We start from the raw sequence: 9,051 nt of genomic DNA on the forward strand, positions 1-9,051 counted from the left end.
GTCACTGGCCCTCATATGTGGGATCCGAACCGGGGCCCTCTGGCATCCCAAGCCAGTTCTTAACCATCACGCCACTCAGCCGGCCCCCCATTACAGTTTTCCTTACTGCTTTTCTTTGTAGGATTTTCTCTTCTACATCTTTTGTTTTCTACTTATAGTCCCCTGTTTTGCTAAAGGACAGCTTCCAACCTTCCTAGAAAGAATGGAGGTATAATGTTTGAGACCTCGTATATCTGAAAACGTGTATATTCTATGTTACTGGAGTTATAATTTTGTTTGGTAAAGGATTCTAAGCTGAAAATGATTCTCTCACTGAGCTTTCAAGATAGTGCTCATTGTCTTCTGCCATCAGGAGTGACTGCTGACAACTCTGATGCTCTCTGAGCCCTTTTGCATTTGGGGGGATCCGATTTTTCCTTCTAAAAGGTTTGAGAATTTTTTTTCTTATTCATGATGTTCTGAAATTTAACAATGATATGTCTTGAAGTGGTGTTATTTTTTTGTTTTTTGGGGTTTTTTTAATTATTGTCCTAGTTGGGCCCTATCCTAGCCTGCAGTTCTAGAAATTTCACTTCTGTTATTTCTTTCATGATTTGCTCCCCTCTGTGTTCTTTAATCTCCTAAGCCACCAAATGGATTCTCTAATATTCTCACTATTCCTCTTCTATTTTCCATCTTCCCCAACTTTATCCTTCAGGGTTTTTGGAGAATATTTTATTTACATCACCCTGCATTTAATTTTCAGGAGCTCGCTCTTGTTGTGTTTTCCTTTTTATCGCTTCTCATTTTTGTTTTGTAGATACAGCTTCTCTAGTGCCTCTAATGATATTAGTCAGTTCTAGGTTCCTGAAGTTCCTTTTTCCTTACGTTGTCTCTGTTCCCTCCACATGCCTTTCACTTCTTGGTATATATTTTTATCTTGTAGGAGGTGTTCTTCACATGTTTAGTGATTCTTGGATTGCCCTTCATATTTAAGAATGAGACTCTAAACATTTTAACGTTTTGTTAGAAGTTCCCTGTGTGGGGTACTGACTTGTGAACGCCACGCGTTGATGCTCTAGTATTGAACCAGCCTTTGCCTGGCGTCCCACAGTTGCAAATGCCTGGAGAGCGTTCCCCTGTCACCATTCTCTTTCTCTGGGAGCTGAGTGTTCACTCCATCCCCTTCTCTTAGTCCACTGACCAGCAGTTGCCGGGCTGGGCAGGGTGAGTGCAGAAAGGAACCTGGGGTCTATTTCACATGTAGACTTTCACCTATTCCTCATATGTTGAGCCTGCACCTGACCTCCCCATCAGCGCTGGCACCTCCCAATTGTTGAAGCTTTGGAGAGTCTCTGAGGGCTCCATTTTCATTCCTGGGTTTTGAACTCTTCCTTTCTGCTCAATTAGTTACTATTCCTTCATCCATGTTCCGTCTTCCAAACATTTGTCCTTAGCCAGACACTTGTTGAAATCTCTAATCCTCTTTTTGTCTTTGTTTCTCACCCTCTCTTTGTCTTTGTTTCTTGTAGGTTAATGCCTTTTTTACTCCTTTGCTGTCATTTTAGTGGGCTTTGGAGGAGTGAGGGAGCAGGAGCGAGAATTCTCATAGACAAATCACAACGTTAAAAACCAAAGTAATTCTTGTGCAACAAATACTTAGGGTCACTGGCTAGAACACAGTGGTATTGGAATACTGGATGACTACTGACTAAATGTGTGAACTAGATGAATTTATGTAGAATTAAAGATTTAAGAACAACAAGCTATGAAATTTGTTGAACTGTTGACCTAGGGGTTCATTAGACCCCAAAATAAAAATCCATGTCAAATAAACAAATGAATAAAAAAGAAAAAAAGAAAGGAAGGAAGAAAGGTCACAAACGTATTAACTGTGGCTACTTCTATCTGACCAGGTTGCAGAATGGACACATTATATTCATCTTTGTACTTCTCTGCATTTTCTAAGTTTCACGTGCAGTGAATCATTACTGTTCAAGTATGTAAGAGTGCGTGGGAGAGAGTGTTTGTATCTATCCCATTATCTTACCTATGGAGGTGAAATAAAATCCACAGAGTCTGAAAAATATACATTAATTGAACAAGCTTTTATTGCATGACTAGACCAAAGTTACACACCTCAGAGGCATTAATAAATAGGTAAAATATTTCCTGAATCATAACTTGAAAGGAAACAACTTTTAAAGGTTTGGAAGAAGGAAGTGTTTTATGGGCAATTTTTTAAAATGAGAATTAACAGTATCATATCAATATTTTTACATTAATTTATTAAACAAAACCTGTATCCAGTACTTACTGTCTCAGAGAATCCATGCATAGAGTTGGAGATGCAAAAATCTATAATCCTCTGTCACATCCGAGTCTAAGAATCCATAGTCATGGTATAGTGATTTCTTGAAAAACACTCAGAGAAAATATGGCTGCTGGCATTCTATAATTTATAAATTAACACATCTGTGGCAGATTTTCTTGGTTGTTTGTCCAACAGTCATTTGCCCCATTCCCCTCTTCTATGTGTGAGAGCCTCAGTTTTGTTCTGCTGACTACTCCTCCCACAAGCAGCTGAGGGATTAGTCAGAGCCAATCATGGGAGCCACCATATTTTGCTTGCCAGTGATTAAAAGCTTCAGAGCATCTGAGAAAATCAGACACACAAGAAGAGATCACCCCCTCTTTTGTTGGATATTGTTGCTCTGCACATAACTCCAGGAGCTGTGGACTGTCTAGCTACTACCCTGAAGAATCGAAAACATAGAGGAAAGTAGAGCCAGGAGAAACCAAGAGAAATAGAATCAGAGATCTGATATATAATGCTTGGACTCTGTCCTACCTTTGGATTTTTCATTGTATGAGGGAAAATATCCATTTATTAAGCCAATGTGGGTTGGAGCTCTTCTCACTTGCAGCAAAAGGCATCTTAACTTATACAGTATGCCTTGTCTCAGGAAGGGAATTTGGTATAAGGGGTTGATGAGAGAAAAAGCAGATGGCACTATTAAATGGCAGGTGATTCAGAAAGACAAAAATTCACACCTAGAGCAGGATTCTTTGCAGAACCAACTGGGTGATGCTCAGGCAAAAGGGTTTCAAGGGTAAGCCAGGAAATCAGGAACAATTTGTTCTTTACAATAGTCAACAGACTATATTTTAATTTTAGTATATTTTATATATTTTAATGTATTTTAATTTTCTACCATGTTTCTGGTATGATTCAATGTCTGAGCCCCATGTAGGATCAGTTTCTTAATGGGGACTTATAACTGGCTCTCAGTGACCTCTTCTTTCTCCCAAAGTAAATAAGTGGGAAGAGCTCAGGATGTCTTCCTTATCTAGCGATTACCACAGAGAATTATTTTGTGAGGTTCTAGAGTTTACATGCAGTAGGGACTGTGAACTTCATTTATTCATTGACTTATTCATTCAACAAATATACATTTAAGAAGGTACCATGTGCCAGGCATATTAGTCAACAACATAAGACATAGTCCCTGACCTAAAGGAGTATATAGGTCCGGTAGGAGACAAAGGTGTAATATATTTATTTATTGGTTACTTATGAATTATAAGTGCTTTAAAGGAATAGAAAGTGGTGCTATAACAAACACTGGAGGGAGATGAGGTCCTTAATGAAGAACGGAGACTGAAAGAGTCATGCAGTCAATGTATGAGTGGCATTAATTGGAAAACTGAAAGATAAATAGGAGTCAATCAGACAGAGAGTTGTGGGGTGGGGATGAGAGTATTCCTGGCATTGGAGTCTGGTAGAAGAAACGAAAGCACACTAGCATGGTGGGAGGACAGCAAGGGAGTTGGAGGGTGATATCAGATGAGTTTGGAGAGGGCATGAGCTAATCATATAGAACTTAGTAGGCCATGCTAGGAATTTTGGATTTTACTAAGCACAATGGGAAGCCACTAAAAAGTTTTAATCAAGGAAGTGACATGAAGCAATTTATATTTAGAGATGATTCCAATGGCTGCACATAGGATAGATTGGAGCTAGGGCAAGAAAGTAACCAATTACAACTATTGCAGAGTCCAGGCAGGAGACAACAGTGGCCTGGACTAAGGTGGTAGCAATGGAAAGGAAAATAAATGGATGTGAGACATATGTTGACTGATGAGAGGAAGAAAAGGGTCAAGAATGCTTCCTATGTTTGTTTCTGTTTTAAACAAATGTGTAGAGGGAGGCGTTATTCACCGATTTGAGGAAGATGTCAAGAGAAGCAGGATTTGGAACAAGCAAAGATCAAGAATTCATTGTGGGATGACTATCAGATATCCAGTTGGACACATCAAATAGATGGCTGGTTATAAAAATCTAGACACGAGATCAGGTTCAGAGGTAAACAGCTAGGTGTCATCAACATACAGATGGCATTTAAAGTCACAGGAATGGACGGGTTTGTCTAGGGATGGGGAGAGTATGGATGAGAAGAGTACAAGAGCGAGGAGAAGAGAGACCCTAAGGAAATTCATATTTTAAAGGCTGGGGAGAGGAAGAACCTCTAGAGGAGTCTGAGGAGTAGCTAGTAAGGTGTTAAAACTAGAAGAGGTCTGCAGTACCAAAGAATGAGGATTTCAAAAAGGAAAAAGCGGTCAATTGTATTGCTTACAAAGACAGAAAAATGTCCCTTGATTTCAACACCATGGAGGTCATTGATTACTGTGGTGAGATGATCAAGTAGGTTGAGTTCTGCTGAAGTATCAGGGAATCAATTTATAATAGATTAACCCTTGTACCATCATAATCCATTGGATCCAATTTTAGATTTTGAGTTTCTTTTCTAAGACGTTCTATGTGTAAGGGTAGATGTTTCATGACTTTTATTGTTTCTTTCCCAGAAAATACATGCACTTTAAAAAACATGTAATAAAACTCATTCTGTCTTGCAATTACCACGTGGGTCCATTGGACCCTTTCATAATTAATGAGAGCTTAGTGGTCCCAGTTTCTTTTAGCCTTAATCATTTTGCCGTACCATCCTAGGAATTATTTCAACATTACCCAACAACTATTCCCAACTATGCGAGAAAAAAAAATAATAATAAAACAAAAGAATTCAGAATTGCCTGGAATGTTGATTTCAATAGTAAAATAAATCATCACTATTACATCATCCTTCTGTTACCTTATTGCATTTCCCAAAGTACTGCATCATCTTTTAAGAAGGTATAAAAAAATCTGAAGACATTATCTTTGTAGTTTTTTTATTATTAAAGCTTTCATTAATCACTGATGAGAATTCAGAAATTTCATTTTCTTCCCATAATGGCAAAGAAAAAAATTAATACAGGAAAACACTTCAAAAGTATCAGAAAAATCAGAAGATAAATGCAAAAAGACAGACAGAAGTGCCCCAGATATTAATGATGACAGTGAAATTTATCATACAAGTGAAATTGCAGACGATGAGTCATGAGATGATGATATCCTAGATAAATTTTCTCAAACTCAGAAATCAATGATTCAACAATATGTATCTAAAAATAACAAGGAAATATGGCATTCTTAACCAGTTAGCCATTCAATAGGAATGACTTAATGATTCAATATTTTGCAACAAGAATCTGAGCTATCCTAAAAAGATGTGTGCTATATTCTGCCACTTTTTAGGATGTTTTGTATCAAATGTACTTGCTATAATTTGTAAGTCAACAAGGATTAAAGGCAATGTATATACACAGCTGACTGGAAGGAAATGGATGAGGTTGAGATGACAATTTCACTGAATTGCTAATCCCCCCCTCCCCGATTTCTTAGATATAATTGACAAATAACATTGTGTAAGTTTAAGGTGTACAATGTGTTTGAATTGCTAATTCTGGTTGGTGTTTGTAAATCTAAAAATGAAATTGTTTTTTGGCTAAGTAAAGAAGATGGCTTATCCTGTCTTCAACAAAATTATTGACCATCAAAGCTTTCAAAAGTATTGCTTTTTGTTGATTTTAGTGCAAGGAGAAACAAAAAAATGATAATAAGCTAGAACCATTGGAGATGTATGTGAAATCTGGGTCAGTGTTTATAGGAAGATTGTGTTCCTGGTTTATATATTTGATTAAGCAATAGGTTTATTCTAAGGACTTGAACTACTAGGGTTATTTTCCTTCAAATGTAGGAAAATATAGAACAAAAAATTGAGTTTGCTATGTTCAAATTTTTTAAAAAATTTATTTTCACTGTTTATTTATTCTTGCTTCTTGTAAATGATTTGCAAAATGACTTAAACATATGAAACAGTAGAGGAGGTCCATTGGTCATGACTGTTTTCCCGGGTATACTGAGGGTTAAACAGGCAGGCCTTATCTCACAAGCCATTGAGGACAGATACCAGGACCCTCTCTTATAGACTGCTTTTAGATAATAGAAATATCATCTCATTGAATCAGGGAAGGTCAGTTTAAGGTAGAGAGATTATAGCTCAATAATGTTATCGAGCACACGGCTTGCTTCCACCTCTCTTGATCAGCCCTGGTTTCATGCTCTGGCTAGTAAGTAGCAAGATAGTTGTAGCATGTAGACATACAACGTCCAAAGGAAAGGGAAAGAAAAAACAACCCAACCCCCACATCTCTTTTTATAGCTCTCTATTAAGAATGAGGAAACTTCCCAGAATCACTCCTCCTCCTCCAGCTCCTTTCCCTCTTGGCTCCTTGGCTAGCATCATCTCACATGCTCATTCCTGAACTAATACCTTGCAAAAGGAGTGGGGTTATGCTTCAATCATTAAGACTAAGATTGGAGAAAAAGTCAGTTTAACCTGAGGGACGTTGGCCTAAGGGAAGGATGGACAGCGGAACAAAACTGGGGTTCTCTTAGGAAGAAGGGGGTAACAGATATTAGGTAGGCTGCAGTGTCCATGGCAGTCTCATTGTAGAAGCAAAACTCCTAAAATAACTGGCAGAACATAAACTAATTAATTGGAGGGAGCTGTCACCAGGGCTCAGAATGGAACAGGATAAGTAAATCAGCGCTTTTACAATTCCTCTCCCATCTTAGTGTTATTTTGTCATTTCAAAGAATTCAGGATATTGGTTTATCCCCTCCCCCTCTTGACAGCTGCATACAGAAGCAGCCCACTGAGTTTTCTAAGACCTAGTGAGTGGGATGAGGTGACAAGACATATGGCATTGGGAGATGAGCCACACACACCACCAGTGCTGGAGACTGGGACTCCGACAAGTTTAAGAGATGAGGCAGTAACCAATGGATGACAGGCAAATAAATGTGGTTTTGAAGAGGCCTTGAACCACCAAGAAAAGAAATGATGAGACTGGGATTGAAAAGCTGTCTAGAGCTGTCTCCCAGAACCTTGCTAGTTAGGATTTTTGTACACTTTTAAAATCCCAAATGAGAGGGGTGGCCAGTACCAGGATGAGGAAGGGTGTGGTGTTGAGAGGAAGCAAAGGGAGAAAAGGGGGAGAGGGGGGCCATTTGAGTTCCTTTTTCCTCCCCTAACTGAAGTCTGTCCTTAATCATTTCAAATCATTTCTCCCATTACAGTTTCCCAGTCAGGACCAAAATTGAGGAGGATGGCTGGGGCAGGCTGTCTTTTTAAATTGCCTCTTTTGGATGATTCTGCACACTTGGACTGAGCTGGAACTGAAACAGCTCTTGGAGGTGAGGGACAAGCTACACCATGCCAAAATCCTCTCAGTATGCAGTTACAAAGCTGGTAGGCATATCAAAAATATGCAGATTTTAATTTGGAAAATAAAGGACATTTATTTTATTTATATACCGCAAGGATGGGGTCAGGGAGGGTGGTATGTTGCCAGGCCATGATCTGACCAGGGACTGTGTCTTAAGTCACAACAGATGAGGCCAATAGCAGCTTTACAGGATACTGACCAATACTGGCAGCCCTATGAGGTAGGTGCTCCCAGTAAGCAGAAACAGCCAAGTTGCAAATCAGGGTTCTGTGTGCACTCCATTGTGTAAAAGGATGATTGCTCACCAGCATGAGTACTTAATCCGCTATTTTAACAATAAAAATCTGAAGGAAAAAAGTGAGTTTCAATGTCTATCATCTTTTGTGAAATTTCAGCACATCATCACTCACAGCTAGTTTCCTACCATAGCCGGAAACCTGCACAATAAAAATTGATAATGCAAATTAAAATGGGGCCAGAAGAGATATTTTTGATTACTTGTATCTATGGAATACATTTGTCTCTTCCCAGTAGGCCTCCTCTGAACAAGTCTAAGAGAATCCAGGTGGGAAACTGTTCACTGCTCTTGAAGGAGCCAGGAGAGGCAGGGTCAGAATCTTAGAACTTTATCTCTATTACCCATAATCAGAAAAGCTGGCGAACTAACGTTATAAGGCGTAGACTAAGAAGCTGCTTTCGAGCCTAGTCAAGTGTGACCATCACAGGCTGTGTGGACAGTTCTGCACCAAGGTTGAAGTTCTCATAGAGACTGGGTGGGACTGGGAATTAAACTGAACTCAAATATGACTCAGAATAACTCCTCCCTCCCCCAAATCAAATAATATCTGACATTGATAACAGATTATTATGTGCCTTGATTGTTAAGTCTGTACTGGGAACGCGTCCCATTGTTATAAAATAGATTAAGTTTCTAAATTTATGTAGTGAATTCTATGGGTTCACTTTCACGTGCAACTTTTTGTATAACTATGGTGTGGTGGCCTAAGATGCCAAACAGAGCAAAAGATTCGAATAAAAAGTTAAAAAACAAAAAAGGAGAAATCAAATCTAATCTAGTAGAAACACGCCAACACCTTAGGTGGTGTGAGATTCAAACAGTCCAGTGAAACAGCAACCTCGTGTACTAAACCCTTTCCCCCCAACACGCGCTTTCTATAAAGGAGCCCTTGCACCTGCACAAAGCGAGGACTCAAGTTCAGGGGCTTTGTCTCCAAAGAACAAAGATCGGCGCAGCTGCGCTGTCGCTGTTTGGAAAGAACGAGGGCACCTCGGGAACCCCGCGCACCTCGCGGAACTGCGCCCCTCGGGGCAGCCCATCCCGGCCGCTCGACGCCCGCCCCCGCCCCCTCGGGCCCCTTTAAGAGCTTCGTCCTCCCC

At 39.5% G+C, this 9,051-nt stretch overlaps 1 long non-coding RNA gene across 1 annotated transcript in view; it reads left to right on the forward strand.

Moving 5' to 3' along the window:
• LOC109396000 (uncharacterized) overlaps positions 1 to 7,996 on the forward strand; it is a 35,656-nt gene extending 27,660 nt beyond the window's left edge. Inside the window, exon 5 of the long non-coding RNA XR_002126768.1 lies at positions 7,505 to 7,996. This is a non-coding gene — a long non-coding RNA (uncharacterized LOC109396000). The remainder of the gene's footprint in view (positions 1 to 7,504) is intronic.
• The last annotated feature ends 1,055 nt before the right edge of the window (positions 7,997 to 9,051 follow it).

Source organism: Hipposideros armiger, unplaced genomic scaffold (genome assembly GCF_001890085.2).
Source record: "Hipposideros armiger isolate ML-2016 unplaced genomic scaffold, ASM189008v1 scaffold_498, whole genome shotgun sequence".
In the NCBI taxonomy this organism is placed as follows: Eukaryota; Metazoa; Chordata; class Mammalia; order Chiroptera; family Hipposideridae; genus Hipposideros; species Hipposideros armiger.